The sequence below is a fragment of the Dermacentor albipictus genome, chromosome 6 (assembly GCF_038994185.2).
Source record: "Dermacentor albipictus isolate Rhodes 1998 colony chromosome 6, USDA_Dalb.pri_finalv2, whole genome shotgun sequence".
NCBI classification, from domain to species: domain Eukaryota; kingdom Metazoa; phylum Arthropoda; class Arachnida; order Ixodida; family Ixodidae; genus Dermacentor; species Dermacentor albipictus.
In genome coordinates, this window is record NC_091826.1 from 139,868,155 (window position 1) to 139,885,671 (window position 17,517).

The window sequence follows — 17,517 nt, forward strand, 5'->3', positions numbered from 1 at the left end:
TTTCTTACTACGGTGCGGCTCATAATCAAAGCGTGGTTTTGGCCCGTCAAACCCCAGATTTGAATTTTGTTAACGTTCCCCGCGACCTTGACCATATTTAACATGGAGGCATGCAATGCCGTTTCCTAACACTCAGCCAGGGCACTGGCCCCTTAAAATGGACGCCGATAGAAATGCAGGATGCGTCCAATCATCGGTTGTTTATCACTGCTTGTAGCGACGTTTGTCTTCTCAAACTATATATATATATATATATATATATATATATATATATATATATATATATATATATATATATATATATATATATATATATATATATATATATATATATATGCAGGGTGTTTCTGCTAACTTTAGGCCGAGTGTAAACTCTATGCCCTCTATGACGACGCGACTAAATGCATGTTGCTCCCTTTGGTAAGTAGCGTGTCGCGCTATTTCTATATATTGCTTAATTAGCTAATTAGTCAAGGATAAATAACCAACTTCTGAAGCAAGGAAGTTGCGAAGAAATTCCAATTAGAAAGTTGCAGAGCAGTTGGCAACACGTCCGAATAAACAGTTTCTGTCTTTTTATCTTTAAATATTAGTGTTTTTCAGCTTACTGCGGATGCTCGCGAAATACAAAAAGCACCACGTGACATACCCGCCTGCGAGTCGTGATTGCACTGCTCCTAAGCCTTCTGCGCACAAACGAAAACATACCATTTAACCGGTGTGAACACCCGTCTGCTTATCGCCATCATGAACCGCAGCGAGGGAGGCACGTCGCTGGCGTCAATACTACAGCCAACGCCTTCGTCACTGCCCTGTCGCCTTTTAAGCGGCAACACACCCTGCTCGATGGTATGCTCGTTTGGGAGCGCTGCAAGCACGGCGCGCAACCGGGTATGCCAGGTGATATTTTTTTGTATTTCTCGGGCATCCGCAGTAAGCTGAAAAACACTAACACTTAATAGATAGAAAGTTAGAAATTGCCTAATCGGACGTTTTGCAAAGTGCTCTAAAACTTTCTAATTGGAATTTTTCGCCTAACTTTGTTCATTCAGAATGGCTATATAATTTTCTTGACTACTTAACTACTTAGGAAAAATACAAGAATAACGTGACACGTGCAAGAGTGAGCAACATGCATTTGGTCGCATCGTCTTATGGTGCATCGGCATATCTTTAAACTATTAGTAAAGTTGGCTGAAACACGTGTATATACGTCTATGGTTCAAGTAACGTGAAACAACACCCTGTATATATGCAATGGTGATCAAGTGATCAGTAAAGCAACATTTATGTGCAAAAGACGCACACATACATATGTGCGTGTGTTTTTCACATGTACTTCGAAACTCAATATTGCTCGTGACTCAGTGCTATTCAACAATAAGTTAACAGCATTTAGTCAATGACTTTATTGTTGGAAGCTACTCAACAATGATTCAATACTCAATACTTTTCAACAATATGTCAAGAGAATTTAGTCAATGACTTTATTGTTGAAAATTACTCAACATTGGCTCAATAATACTCAATACTATTCAACAATATACCAACAGAATTTAGTCAACGACTTTATTGTTGGAAACTACTCAACAATGGCTCAATAATACTCAATACTATTCAACAATATATCAAGAGAATTTAGTCAACGACTTTAGTGTTGAAAACAACTCAACAATGGCTCAATAATAATCAATACTATTCAACACTATACCAACAAAATTTAGTCAACGGCTTTTTTGTTGTGAACTGCCCAACAACTTTACTGTTGAATTATTGCTCTATGGTTTCAATAATTGTTGAGGTATCGTTGAAAGGCTATTGAGTCAACAGTTCGTCAACAATATGCCAACAACATTTCAACAGTCATTTTCATAAGGGTTGCCTAGTGCCAACACCACTGCAACATCACACGAGGACAACGATGACACCACAGATGCCGTGCCTGTGCCTACCACGCTCGCTGAGGTGCTACGGCACATAGACGGCATCCGGAACTTCATCTGTTCATGCGACTCCGCAGGAGACCTCCTTTTGGATGTTGCCCAACTTGAGCGAAAGCTCTTGGTTCACGGATCAAGCAAGGCCCAAAAGAAACTTACTGACTTTTTTTTAAGTTCGCGCCGGCTGGCAGGAATCGCGGCAGTGGCCTGCCGTAAAGGTTCGTTGGAATAAAGCACGATTGGTATCTGTATTGCAGCATTATTTCTTATCGCATTCACCTTTTCGGTAATTTGTGTTTCCAAGCCCTGAAGAGTATGTTAGTAGTTTACATTGAAGTTTCTTGTAAATCTGTCGCGCAAAATAAGTAGTATATTTATAGGCATAATTTATGTTCGGATTTTACGATGCCCGCATTTTACGACACTTCTTCGCGGTCCCGAGAAAGTCGTATAATCGGGGTTCTACTGTACATGGTAGTTCCTCCTTTCTCTGCTTTTTTTTTTTTTTGCTGTAGTGGCCATGTTCTCGACCACAACACCGGCTTTGTTATGGCTGTGAGCGCTCACACGTGTTGCTCCATAGGTTTCGTACCATGGCAAAGGTGCTCCGTTAGTCTCCGTGTTTTGTTGTGCTGTGTTATCTGGACCGTGCACACCTGGACGTTGCTGTAGCTCGTGAATTGAGTGCGCATGCAACACAGTACACAATGTACCACGCCATGGCAATGGCAACAGATGAATGAATATCTATGGGAAATTTTGCCCTCTTCAGCGGAATCAGGCTAATGTGCCATTACAGGCCGAAACCCACGCATTTCAGAATCTGCACAATGAGCGTCTTGCTGGTCAGTGATTCCTGCTTTTGACAGCGCATGGTGCATTTGCGGCACGTAGAACATTCGTTGATCAAGAATGCATACACTTGGCTTTAGAAATTAGAAACGTATTCGAGGAACCTAATACGTGAATAGATGTTAGCATTGCACATTCCATAACACTAGAAATGTTCAAGAATTTATCCGCAGCAACTTACGTGGCACGCTGTCAAAACGGGCTTTCTTTTATGCAAAATTTCCGTAAAAGAGGAACAGAAAGGTGAAGAGAACGTTTTACAGTATTCACACAGAATAAGGAAAAAGCATGTAGCGACACCACTTGTTAAGTTAACACACAGATTTTGATCACATCAGAACAATCGTACTTGTATCCCTTGCTTTCGTCTACATTTGCAGTTATTCTATGTTGCATATTTTTGTTAGCATTCCAGCGAATGGTACTGCGAGCACGGAAATAACAGAGCCGTCAATTGCTTCCACGCGCAAAATGTACAAACCATGTCTGACTGATAGAAGATGGCACTACTGTATTCTCTTAAAATGTAACTTTGCGTTAGCAAGATCGCCCAAACCTGTGAAAGAATTCTTAGATTTCATTAACGCCGAAAACGAAAGCATTGTCGACTACTTAGAACAAGATTTTGAAATTTTTTCCCAAAAACAAAGACAAGGTTTCCTAGGCGTCAATGAGCTGTGGTTGCACTTTAAGAGCGCTGTGCACAAATGCATCAAAAAGTACGTTCCCAAAAAGCGAAAGAGGGTCAACCAAAAAAGCCCGTGGATTACTCGTAATATCCTGCACTTAAAGCATCGATTAAAATGATTATCATGCTATCGGTTAAGCCACTCTGTTCTGGCGTCCCTCTGAGCAGATCTTAGATCCGAATTAAAATTAAGTAAATACCATTTCTTTAATGTCAGATTGCACAACTTTCTAAAATACAACCCAAGGAAGTTTTGGATGCATATATCGAAGTGGAACAGCCTTGCAGACAAGATAAAACTGCATGATGTCAAAGTTACCGACACTCAGCGCATTGCGGAAGCTTTTAACACGTTTTTTTCGTCAGTATTTTTACGTGAACCCACCCAGAAAGATGATGCTCACGGCGTTGGTCTCAAGCTTCCAGATCTTGTCATATCTGAGGAAGGCATATTTTCGTCACTCCTAAACTTAGATCCAAAAAAATCTGCAGGTCCTGACGACATACCTGACGCTTTTCTTAATCGGTTCGCCGAATGGTCCACGAAATACCTGTTCATAATATTTAACGTAAGTTTAAACGAAGGGGATCTGCCTAACAACTGGAAAGTTGCCAAAGTAGTCCCAGTCCACAAAAAAGGAGACGAGCTTAATGTAGAAAATTATAGACCTATCTCCCTACTCTGCACCGCTTCTAAGGTTATGGAACACTTTATTTCTAAGCATTTAAGTTCCTTTTTAGAAAATAATGACTTCTTTAGTGAGAGTCAGCACGGATTCAGGTGTGGCTTTTCTACCAGTACGCAGTTACTTCATCTGACCAACGAAATACTGGCAATCTTGGATCAAGGTGGGCAGGTAGACATTCTTTTTTTAGATTTCGAGAAAGCCTTTGATCGGGTTTCACACAAAAAAATGATGATACAGCTAAACAGCATCATACGCAGCGAACAAATTTTGCATTGGCTTGATTCGTACTTGACGCATCGAAAACAATTTGTCAGCATAGGTGCTTCAAATTCATCGCTCGCCTCTGTACTTTCGGGCGTTCCACAGGGCTCGGTTTTAGGGCCACTTCTTTTTCTTAACTGCCTAAATGACCTGGCTTGCAAATTTTCCGCGCGGTGCCGCTTTTTTGCGGACGATTGTATTGTTTATTCGAGCATTCAATCTGTGGATGACCAATCTAGCTTAACTGACTATCTAATAGCAATACACGACTGGTGTATCCAGTGGCATATTACCCTAAACATCTCAAAATGCAGGCACATGGGAACAGGGGAAAAGACGACAACGTCGTCGAGGTAGCAGAGGCAAGTATGCCACCTCAGGCCACTTCAATGTCGAGCTTGGGTGCTGCCCCGGATAACACTTCGCTGCTGCTACAGATCAAGGAGTTCGTCCGTGAAGAGGTGGCTCGTCAGCTTTCCTTGATTCCACTTGCACACGGCCAGCCGAGTACTCCATTGGCGCCCGCTCTCCAATCTATCATCAAGGAGCAGGTAGCCGACCACATTTTGCCTTCTCTTAAACAGGCTCCGACGGCCGCTCCCCTGACGTACGCCGAAGTCGCGATGAGGCCTGTGCCACAGACCTATGGCCCCCTTCGCCCACCTTTCCGCCCACCCATATCCCCTCCAGTCCGTCCACTGGTGAACTATGCACGACCTCCAGATCATTGGCGCACGGAAGACAACCGTCCGATTTGTTTTTATTGTGGCCGTGCCGGACACGTGGCACGTCACTGTCGCCTGCTTACACCGAACGTCCCGAACAATGGGCATTCGTATGCGACACGTTTCCAACACCGCCGCAACTATTCGGACGCCTTTGAATCTCCTTCTGGCGTCGACACCGCATTCTTCGCCGCTCGCCGTTCACCTTCTCCTCGCCGCCGCTCGCTTTCCCCCATGCACCGGCAGCGGAGCCCTTTGCGCCAGGAAAACTAAATATCACAGTTCAGGAGGCGAGACCTGCGGTGCCAGCGAAATGTATAAGGCCTCACACTTCTCCGAAGAATGTTATTGAAGTCGCAATCGAAGGAACATTGACGCTAGCACTTGTCGACACCGGCGCTGCACGTTCAGCGATAGATGCCCGTATTTGCCGCAAGATAGGAAAAGTGATGACGCCGCTTTCTGGACTGTCTCTTCGAACTGCCAACGCGCAGCACGTCGAGCCATCCGGCACCTGTACTGCTCGTGTCATAATTCAGGAGGTCCTCTATATCATAGAATTCATCGTGTTACCACCATGTTCACACGACGTCATATTAGGTTGGGACTTTCTCTCCACACATCATGCGATCATTGACTGCGCCCGCGCTGAAATCGAGCTGTTTCAGTTTTCGACCGATATTATCACTGACCATAAGGACCATTGTCGCAAAATCGCTGTTTCAGACGACACCGTTATACCTGCCTGGTCTTCCACTCTTGTCAGTATCTCTTGCGAATCTGTAGATGACGGCACAGTACTCTTCGCTCCGTCTGAACTCTTAGTTCGCCGCCGTTCACTACCACTGCCGTTCGCCGTCCTCGAGTTCAAAGCTGGTGCCTCTCTCATGTGTGTCTCCAACTCATCGGCTGAACCAATTCCTTTACGCCGCCGTGAAAGCCTTGGCAGAGCCGAGCCACTGACCTCATCTTCAATATTTGACACGATGGACGACTCCACTTATCTTGCTGCTCTCGAGGCATCGCCTCCTCAGTCACTGCCGCGTTCTTTTACGCCAGCTATTGCCAGTGACCTTACGACGACGCAGCGCGACGAACTTCTTCGCTTGCTCCAAGGCTTCTCTTCCTCTTTTGACTGCCAAGCAACATCACTCGGCCGCACAACGACTGTTTCGCACACTATCGACACTGGGAGCAATGCACCAATTCAACAGCGTCCCTACCGAGTATCGGCGACTGAAAGGCACGTTATCAATGACCAGGTGAACGATATGCTCAATCGCGGTGTCATCCAGCCTTCTAGTAGTCCTTGGGCATCACCAGTCGTCTTAGTTAAAAAGAAAGACGGCACCATACGATTTTGCGTCGATTATCGAAGGCTTAATAAGATTACCCGAAAGGATGTATACCCGTTGCCACGTTTTGACGACGCACTTGACTGTTTGCAAGGAGCGGAGTTTTTTTCCTCCTTAGATCTCCGCTCTGGCTACTGGCAGGTGCCCATGGCTGACGCTGACTGTTCGAAAACCGTGTTTGTAACACCAGACGGCTTGTATGAATTCACTGTAATGCCGTTCGGTCTGTGCAATGTGGCCGCCACCTTCGAACGCATGATGGACGGCATCCTACGCGGCCTGAAGTGGCATACTTGCCTCTGCTACCTCGACGACGTTGTCGTCTTTTCTCCTGCTTTTCCGACCCATCTTCGGCGTTTACATCAAGTTTTGACCTGTCTGCGGAATGCTGGTCTCCAGCTTAACTTAAAGAAGTGCCGATTTGCAGTTCGAAAACTGACCATATTAGGCCACGTTGTCTCCAAAGAAGGCATTCTTCCTGATCCTGATAAACTTCGCGCCGTATCCCAATTTCCAAAGCCCACTAGCTTGAAAGCACTACGCAGCTTCATTTGCCTATGCTCTTATTTTCGACGTTTCGTTCGCAATTTCGCTACCGTGATCGCATCACTAAACCAACTTCTCCAAGGCGACAATGAACTTTCTGCTTGGTCGCAAGCCTCTGATGATGCCTTTACGACTCTTCGTCACCTACTCACGTCTCCGCCAATCTTGCGCCATTTTGATCCCAGCGCACCTACAGAACTTCACACTGACGCCAGTGGTGTCGGCCTTGGTGCCGTGCTCGCACAACGCAAGAACACTAATGCCGAATACGTAGTTGCCTATGCCAGTCGTGCCCTCACGAAACCTGAGGTCAATTACTCAGTAACAGAAAAAGAGTGCCTGGCTATCGTATGGGCTCTTCAAAAATTTCGTCCATATCTCTACGGTCGACGCTTTGACGTGGTGACGGATCATCACGCTCTTTGCTGGTTGTCCAACCTAAAAGACCCGTCAGGCCGCCTCGCTCGGTGGGCCCTCCGAATCCAGGAATATGATATCCGTGTCATCTATCGCTCTGGACGCAAGCACGGCGACGCCGATGCCCTCTCGCGCTCCCCAGTTACTTCAGACAGCAGCACTTCTACCGACAGACATGACATCTCACCACTTGACATCCTGGACATGGCATCGGAGCAACAAAAAGACCCATGGATCGTCATGATGTTCGACTTTTTGTCAAATCCTCCAGCAACTTCGGCACCTCGAGCGCTACGCCGACAGGCGCAGTATTTCACAATCCGGGATGGACTTTTATACCGCCGCAACTACCACAATGACGGCCGCAAATGGCTCTTAGTAGTGCCTCGCCACATACGACAAGAGTTCTGCTCCGCTTTTCATGCTGACCCGCAGTGTGGTCACAGCGGAGTGTCAAAAACTTACACACGGCTTCGCCTACAGTATTATTGGCGAGGGATGTACACCTTCGTCCACAAATATGTACGCTCCTGCATTGGCTGCCAGCGACGCAAATGTGTCCCGCATCTCTCCACCGCACCTCTCCAACCACTTCCCTGCCCAGCTCAGCCATTTGACCGTGTCGGCATTGATATATATGGGCCTCTTCCATCTACTGGCGCTGGCAACCGATAGATTGTTGTCGCTGTAGATCATTTGACACAGTATGCTGAAACCGCCGCCTTGCCTGCCGCATCAGCAAAAGACATCGCCTCGTTCATTCTAAACAACTTCGTTCTCCGCCATGGCGCACCACGTGAACTGTTGAGCGATCGGGGCCGCGTATTCCTCTCAGATGTCCTGCAGGCACTCTTATCTGAATGCCAAATTATTCACCGCACTACTACTGCTTATCATCCACAGACCAATGGCTTAACAGAACGATTCAACAGAACTCTTGGTGACATGCTATCAATGTACAGTCGCCCAAATCTTTAACTGGTGTGCGGGAGCGGCGACTTTTCCGGGCGTCAGCGCCGTATGACGCGGCGAGGCTGGAAACAGCCTAGTAGACGATGGGCCCAGCTGAGCGCGCTTTGTCCGCATGCGCTTAGCCTCAGACTGTTTCCAGCCTCGCCCCGTCAAACGGCGCTGACACACGGAAAAGTCGCCGCTCCCGCACACCAGTTAAAGATTTGGGCGACTGTATGTTGCATCTGACCACTCCAACTGGGACCTTGTACTTCCGTTCGTCACTTACGCATATAACACTGCCTCTCAAGCCACAACCGGATTCTCACCATTTTTTCTGCTTTATGGCCGCCATCCCTCCAGCACCATTGATACGGTTCTCCCGTACCGGCCGGACCCTGCTGAATGCTCACCTGTTTCTACGGTTGTTCAGTACGCCGAGAAATGCCGCCAACTGGCCCGTTCATTGACGTCTGCTCAACAGTGCCGCCAAAAAGAACGCCATGACCTCAATCGTCCCCCTCCCCCCTTCCCCGTCGACTCACTCGTGTGGCTTCGGGTCCCGCCTGTTGCTGCTCCTGGCCTTTCGTCCAAGCTCCTCCCGAAGTACCACGGGCCCTACCGCGTGGTTGCACAGACATCACCAGTCAACTACGTGGTCGAATCCGTATCGCCATCTTCCGATCTGCGTCGTCGGGGGCGAGAGACTGTGCACATTGACCGGCTGAAGCAGTATTACGATCCGCCCACCTCTTCCTAGGTCGCCAGGATGGCTACTCTTCAATTCCAGGGGTGATTGTGACGAAGAAGATCGGCAGGCTGAAAAGCCCCGTTGCCATCGCGTGGCACGTACCCAGTTCGTTCGCTGGCTGCGCCCTACCTGCTGGTGCTGAGTTTGTCGCTGCTGCTCTAAGAGCCGAATAAACCCCCTTTACACATGTAAAAAAAATCTGCTAATTTGCACCTACACGATACATAATATGGACATTAAACAGGCAGAGGAATTCACATATCTTGGAATTACAATTGATTCCAAGATGAGCTATACCGCTCATGTTCGGTATGTTTCCGCGGCAGCAACGAAAAAGTTGTGGTTATTAAAGCACCGTTTAAAAAACTGCACTAGTGCTACCAAATTACCCGCATATAAGACAGTTATTGGGCCAATACTCGAGTATGCCGATATAGTCTGGGACCCTCACACAAAGGCTGGTATAGACATTATCGAAAGAGTACAAAAAAAAGCTCTTAGATTTATCTACAATGCTTATGATTGGCGCATTTCAGTCACCTCTTTAAGGTAGCGATCTGGGCTCTAGACACTAGAAACTCGTCGCAAAATGCACCGTCTACAAGCAATGCATAACATAGTTAACAACCACACTAAAATGAGATTTGACAACTACATGCAATTTAACAAATCGCGACTGACCAGAGGTAAGCACAATCAAACAGTATTATTGCCGTGTGCTAGAACAAACGCATATCTTTATTCCTTCCTGCCCAAGACAATTCGCAAATGGAACGCTCTTCCGCAAAGCGTGGTCAACTCAGCCACTCCAGATTCCTTCTTATCTGCAGTACAGACGTGCTTGTAATGTCATGCATTCATTGTATATTTTGCTTGTTACATATTCTGATGTCTCTTTTATTACGCCTTTCCTATTGGCAGCAGTGTGCTAGAACAAACGCATATCTTTATTCCTTCCTGCCCAAGACAATTCGCAAATGGAACGCTCTTCCGCAAAGCGTGGTCAACTCAGCCACTCCAGATTCCTTCTTATCTGCAGTACAGACGTGCTTGTAATGTCATGCATTCATTGTATATTTTGCTTGTTACATATTCTGATGTCTCTTTTATTACGCCTTTCCTATTGGCAGCAGTGTGATGGCATCATCGTATTTCTTTTGTGTATTTGCATATGTTTACTTTGCCTATTACGCTGTTTGTTGTATTTTATTTTATTTTTTTACTTATTATGCGAAGCATATTACGAGGGCTCAACCCAGCTCCTCAGGCGCGGCGGTGACCATGAAATCACGTGACACCGTGACGTCACGACAGAGGAGAACCGGCGCTCCAACTCCCGCCGTCGCTCGCGGCGTCGCGCCCCGCATCGGACGCGGTGCGCGTCGAGCAACGCAGCGTTCGGCGCGACAACGAAATGTGCGCCTGAGCAAGCGCCGCACGCCTGAGCCGACGCCGACGACACCGGCTTTTCAGCGACACGAGCTCCTTAACGCTGTCGCGTTAAAATAAAGGCTAGTATGCTTCGCATCCTGGGCTTAACCTTAGCTAAGCCACAGCCATTTTTTTTTTAATCCCCTTGAGGAAAAAGTTTCAAATCACGTGATGCTTGTACCACTCCTGCCTGGGCTTCCAAATGGAAGCCGGCAGTATTGTGAAATAAATAAATAAATAAATAAATAAATAAATAAATAAATAAATAAATAAATAAATAAATAAATGTCTTAGCTCCTTACGCTCGGTGCACAATCTCCATATCAAAGGCTACTCTATACGTTTTAAATGGGTGCCCTCGCACATAGGTATCAAAGGCAACGAGATGGCAGACAGCCTCGCCCATAGAGCGCTGTCTGGGAATCCACTGAGAAAAGTGCGTCAAGAGGACAAGAGACTCTTTAGAGAAGCGGTGTCGTGCCACTTCAGTTCTTTGTGGAGCTCAACTCACAAGCCATGTGTGACCAAGGGCCTCAAAAGAAACCAAGCCACTATACTGCTCCGCATTCGCACGGGCTCTGCTTGTACCCCTGCATGGATGTATAAGACTGGCCTGGCGTTGTCTCCATTATGTTCAACGTGTGGTGTATGCGGTGACATAGAACATTACCTTATGTGCTGTACTCTGTATAACGCAGAAAGGAGTGCCTTATTCAGGTCCCTCAAGAAGACAGGAATTCCCCACAGTTCTCTTGAGGACACTGTTTTCCCGCGCGGGAACCAGTTGTGTAGGAAGGAGGTTTCTCGCCTTCTTTTAAATTACCTGCAGGACACGGATTTGGCCTACACATGGTGCCCTTAGGAGTGACTATTTGCAGTTGTGAGTTCTGTGTCAGATTTATGTGATTTACGTATTTTAAGTGTCACTACGGTGGAGCAATTGCCGGCAGCCACTGCAAGGCTAACCCCACCAGAAGCCTACAACCACTCAACTCGAAACTCAACTCCACGTGTGAAATGTACAAGCCATGTTTGACTGATCAAAGGCGGCATTGCTGTAGCTTAAATGAGGCATAGCATTCCCGACTTCCTAGCATATAGGCCCAAAGCATTCCCGAGGGGGCCAGTTTCCCCCATTTCTTCCTTTTCATTAGCTCTGGTATAAGCGCTGTCCAAAGCTGTAGCAAGGCCGAAGACATCTGGGAGCTGTGAAGGTCGTCTATTTTGCGCGAGCCTCAGGACCGTATTGTTCTGGTGGCCCGTCTCACCACTCGTAGTATTTACCTGGGAGCGCAAGTTTCAGACGGCAAAAGGCAGGCAGACACGACAATAAGTGGCTTGGGGCTTCTCGGTAAGCGCTGCAAAACTTTTTCCTTTTTTTACTTTTTTCACACAACTTTTAAATGCTGTTCAAATTCAGCTAAAATTTATCATGTACCTAGACGCGTCCAAGGCCACATGCGTGCTTAAGATTGGGAACCATGATGTTAGGACCGCTGAGAATTGAAATTATATCGTGCAACCTATGATGATTAGCAAAACCCACACAGAGCGGATAAATCAACGCATCTCTGAGCTGTACTTTTCAGCGATAAGGTAGCCTTGCCACCTATGGGATTATCCGACTGAGCTATGTCGGATGCTTGGATGCCTTAGTCGGAAGTTGAAATACTTCTACGATTTTTTTCCTGGTGATGATGACCTTGAATTTCACCTCCTTCAGTGCACTACATCTTCAGGCTTGGAGTGATGCCTGACACCAGCAAAGGATACCGAGAGCGAGTCAGGCTGTACTAATCCAGGTGCAACAAAATTAGGAAGTCCCACTAAGCTTCAACAAAAGACACTCCCTCACCAGAACACGAATTGGCCTCTATGGTTCAGTGTTCGGCCACTCATTTACGGGAATGTGTTGTTGAATGCACTTCTTATGTTTTATTTGAAAATATGTTGATAAAGCATCTTTTGTAAACCTTCTCCTGCTTGGGCACATTGCTGCCTGCAGTATTGTGTAAATAAAGAAATAAAACTCCCTCCCAAATGACTCATTCGATCAACCAATGGCTGTCAGCCCCCAGCAGCTACGGACACCTGACATAGGTGGCGGTCTGACCTGTAATGCAGAAGGTGCTAAGAATCTCTGGACACGAACAGGCCGCCAATGAAAATGGACCTGGGAGCCTTTAACACCCAAACATTGTCGAGTGAGGCTAACTTAGCAGGACTGTTTGAGGAACTATCAGACATTGTTTGGGATATCATTGGCCTTAGTGAGATTAGAAGAACTGGTAAGACTTATATAGTGCTAACTAAAGGCCATGTCTTCTGCTATAGAGGACTCCCAGATAAGAAGCAATACGGGGTAGGATTCCTAATCCATAAGGACATAGCGGGCAACATTGGCGACTTCTACAGCATTATTGAGAGGTTAGCAGTAGCCGTAATAAAACATATTAAGAGGTGTAGATTAAAGATAGTACAAGCCTATGCTCCAACATCCAGTCGCGATGATGATGAAGTAGATCACTTTTGTGAAGATGCTGAATTAGCGATGAGAAAAGTGCAAACTCAGTATACTGTAGTAATGGGCCACTTCAATGCAAAAGTGGGGAAAAAGCAGCCTGGTGAACAAGCAATTGTAACTACGGTGTCAATTATAAGAACGCTAGAATTCGCAGAAAGGAATAAGCTGCGAATAATGAACACCTTTTTCAGGAATCGTAGCAACAGAAAAAGGACCTGGAAAGGCCTTAACGGTGAAACAAGAAATGAAATTGATTTCATACGTTGTGCCGATCCCACCATAGTGCAGGATGTAGAAGTGATAGGTAGGATAAAGTGTAGTGACCATAGGCTAGTGAGGGCTAGGATTCACCCCAATTTAAAGAGAGAAAGAGTAACTTTGGTCAAGAAGGAACAGGTCAACCTAGAGGTAGTAAGAGTAAAAGCAGAATTCAGGTTGGTACGTGGAAACACATATGCAGCCTTAGAACAAAGAGATGAAGATGAGAGAGGGAATGAATAAAACCGTAGCTAGAATGGCTACAGAGGCAGCAATTGAAGTGGGAGGCAAGGACCCAAGGCAATCACTAGGCAAGCTCTCCCAAGTAACAAAGGACCTAATAAAGAAACGACAAAGAATGAAAGTGTCCAACTCAAGAAATAAGATAGAATTCTCGGAACTGTCAAAACTGATCAAAAAGGCGAAAATAAGGGATATTCAAAACTATAATGTGAGAAAGACTGAAGAAGACATAAAAAATGAATGCGGCCTGAAATCAGTGAGAAAGAAATTTGGCATAGGACAAACAAATATGTATGCACTGAAAGATAAGCAGGGTAATATCAGTAATCCTGAAGGTATAGTAAAAGAAGCGGAATAATTATATACTGACCTCTACAGTACCCATAGGAGCCACGATACCTCCATTCAAAGCAGTAATGAACAGGTTGCAGACTCCTATAACTCGCGATGAGGTCAGAAGGACCTTGCAAAACATGAAATGAGAAAGAGCGGCAGGAGAAGATGGAATGACAGTAGATCTAATCAAAGACAGAGGAGACATAATGCTTGGAAAACTGGCAGTTCTCTATACGAAGTGTCTATCAGCTGCAAGGGTCCCAGACAACTGGAAGAATGCCAACATTATACTAATCCACAAAAAGGACACGTTAAAGAATTGAAAAATTAGAGGTCCATTAGCTTACTCCCAGTATTATATAAAATATACACCAAAATAATCTCCAATAGAATAAGGGCAACACTGGACTTTAGCCAACCAAGGAAACAGGCTGGCTTCAGAAAGGGATACCCTACAATGGATCACATCTGTGTCATTAATCAAGTTATCGAGAAATCCGCAGAGTACAATTAGCCTCTCTATATGGCTTTCATAGATTGCGAAAAGGTATTTGATTCAGCAGAGATACCAGCAGTCATAGAGGCATTACGTAATGAAGGAGTACAGACTGCTCACGTAAATATCCTAGAAAATACCTACAGAGATTCCAAAGCTACCTTAATTCTGCACAAGAAAAGTAGCAAGATACCCATAAAGAAATGGGTCAGACAGGGAGACATAATCTCTCCAATGCTATTCACTGCATGCTTGGAAGAAGTATTCAAGCTATTAAACTGGGAAGGCTTAGGAGCAAGGATCGACGGGGAATACCTCAGCAACCTTCGGTTTGCTGATTATATTGTTCTATTCAACGATACTGCAGACGAGTTACAACAAATGATTGAGGACCTTGACAGAGAGATTGTAGGAGTGGGGTTGAAGATTATTATGCAGAAGACAAAGATAATGATGAATAGTTGGGCAAAGGAGCTAGAGTTCAGGATCGCCAGTCAGCCTCCAGAGTCTGTGAAGAAGTATGCTTACCTAGGTCAATCAATCACAAGGAACCCTGATCATGAGAAGGAAATTCGTAGAAGAACAGAAATGGGTTGGATTGCATACGGCTGACATAAATTGTCAGCTCGTGACCGGACGCTTACCTTTAATTATCATTGAAAAGGAATGTGTACAATCAGTGCATTTTACCAGTGCTGACATATGGGGCAGAGGTTTGGAGACTGACAAAGAAGCTCGAGAAAAAGTTAAGGACCGCGCACTGAACGATGGAACGAAGAATGTTAGGCATAACGTTAAGAGTAATCTGGATCAGAGAGCAAATGGGTATAGCCAATATTCTAATTGACATGAAGAGAAAAAAATGGAGCTGGGCAGGTCAGGTAATGCAGAGGTTAGATAACCATTGGACTATTAGTGCTACAGAATGGGTACCAAGAAACAGAAAGCACAGTCGAGCAATGCAGAAGACTAGGTGGGGCGATGAACTTGGGAAATTCGCAGGAGCTAGCTGGAATCGGTTGGTGCAGGACAAGGATAATTGGAGATCGCAGGGACATGCCTTCATCCTGCAGTGGACATAAAATAGGATGATGATGATGATGATGAACAACTTGTTTTTGCACATATTGACACGTGCACTTGCCTATTTTTATCGGGCGACCTCGTTTTGCCGCCTAATAAATGTTATCGCACAGCGCGAGACACGCCTGCATGTATCGGAAGTTTCTGGAATGTTATCAATGTTTCTATCCGCCGTCTCTTGTCGCCGAACCTTGCGTTATCTGATTTCATCGCGTGATGCGAATGGTGTAGAACTTTGTGGAACACACGCGGGTCCCAGAGATTAGTCTGGAACATTTGTCGACTGCTGTATAAAAGCCAACACACTTGACCCGCTGATCAGATTTTCGACGATTGCCGAGTGTGTTCGCCGCTATCGTTGTTCTTTTGTGTAGCCTGCTTTTGAGGGCACAAGTTCGCCCAATAAAATGCTAGTTTCTATAATCACAGTTTTGCTGCCTTCTTCACCATCACTACTACGTCACATTTGATGGAGGTGCTTTGTGTTACACGTTAGGCTACAAGCATACATCTCCCTTGTCAGAACTAAACTGGAATACGCATCACCCATCTGGATCCCTCATCAAGCATATTTAACAAATGCCATCGAAGCTGTACAAAACCGGGCTACCAGATTTATTCACTCTTCATACTCATGCGACGTTAGCATATCATCTCTAAAATTGCAATCAGGTTTGTGTGATCTTTCTACTCGCCGTCCAATTGCCAGTCTTGTTTTGTATCAAATTCTTTTATTCACCCCTAAGACAAGAACCATACATCTGGGCACCCCCACCACGCAGATCCCATCGCATCAGTCACCCTCTTCAAGTTTTGCGTTCACGAGCCTGTACTACTACCTGCATGAACTCATTTTTTTCACGAACAGCGACTGACTGGAATGGACTTCCTCACTATATCGCTGCCATAACCTGTCCATCCACATTTTCGACTTCTGCAAACGCTTGCACCTTGTAAACCCCACCCCTTATGTAACACCCCAGAAGGGGTCTTTAAGGGAAATAACGTGATGTGATGTATCGGACACCCCTGACAAGCCGTAATCCAAGCCCGGACCGCAGAGACAACACTAACGTCGTCCCGGAACATCGAGAAAGCCGCCGGCTACAGCAGCTGCCCCCGGAACACGGAATTCTACCAGAGACGACCAAGCAGATCATGAGAGAAGATCGTCCAGAGACGACCAAAAAGACAGCCACAATGGCAGCCACAGCGGCCCCAACAGTTCTGCAGCAGCCCAGGGAGCCACCGACGTTCCGACGTTGTAACTTTGAGGACCCGGAAAGCTCGCTCGAAACGTATGAGGGGGTTGCTACGTATAACAGTTGGGACAGCGACGACAAGCTGCCACATGTCTATTTCGCATTGGAAGACGCCACCAGGACCTCGTTCGAGAATCGAGAAGCCACCTTAACGACGTGAGACCTGTTCCGAAGCGGCTTCTTGCAAACATTTACAAGTGTCGTGCGAAACGAGCGAGCCCAAGCTCTACTATAAACCAGAGTGCAGCTGCCAAATGAGATGATCGCGATCTTCACGGAGGAGATGGCCCGTGTTTTCCGGCACGCCGACCTGGCAATATCGGAGGGCAAAAACGTCAGCTTCCTGATGCGGGGCATAAAGCAAGAACTTTTTGCCGGACTTATTCGTAGCCCGCCAAAGACCGTAGCTGAGTTTTCTGAAGAGGCATTGACGATTGAGAAAACTCTGGAAATGCGCACCCGGCAATATAACCGCGAGGTGCTCACGCCACAGTACGCCATCCAAGGACTAGGTTCCGACGACCTTCAAGAGATGAAGGCCATTGTGTGCGAAGAACTGTGCAAGGTCTTGCCTTCGTCGCAGCCTCAAGTGACCCCTATCGCCGACATCATGAAAGATGAGGTTCAGCAATCGCTTGGAGTTCCTGAGGTGCAATCTCATTACTGCAGCCCCAGCCAGAAGAGATGATCTACGCCGTTGTCGCACGCC

The 17,517-nt window shown here is 46.1% G+C and overlaps 1 protein-coding gene across 2 annotated transcripts in view; it reads right to left on the minus strand.

Annotated features, from left to right (window-relative positions):
• LOC135896096 (ferredoxin-fold anticodon-binding domain-containing protein 1 homolog) overlaps positions 1-17,517 on the minus strand; it is a 151,254-nt gene that overhangs the window by 68,627 nt on the left and 65,110 nt on the right. The gene's annotated exons all lie outside the window — the stretch shown is intronic.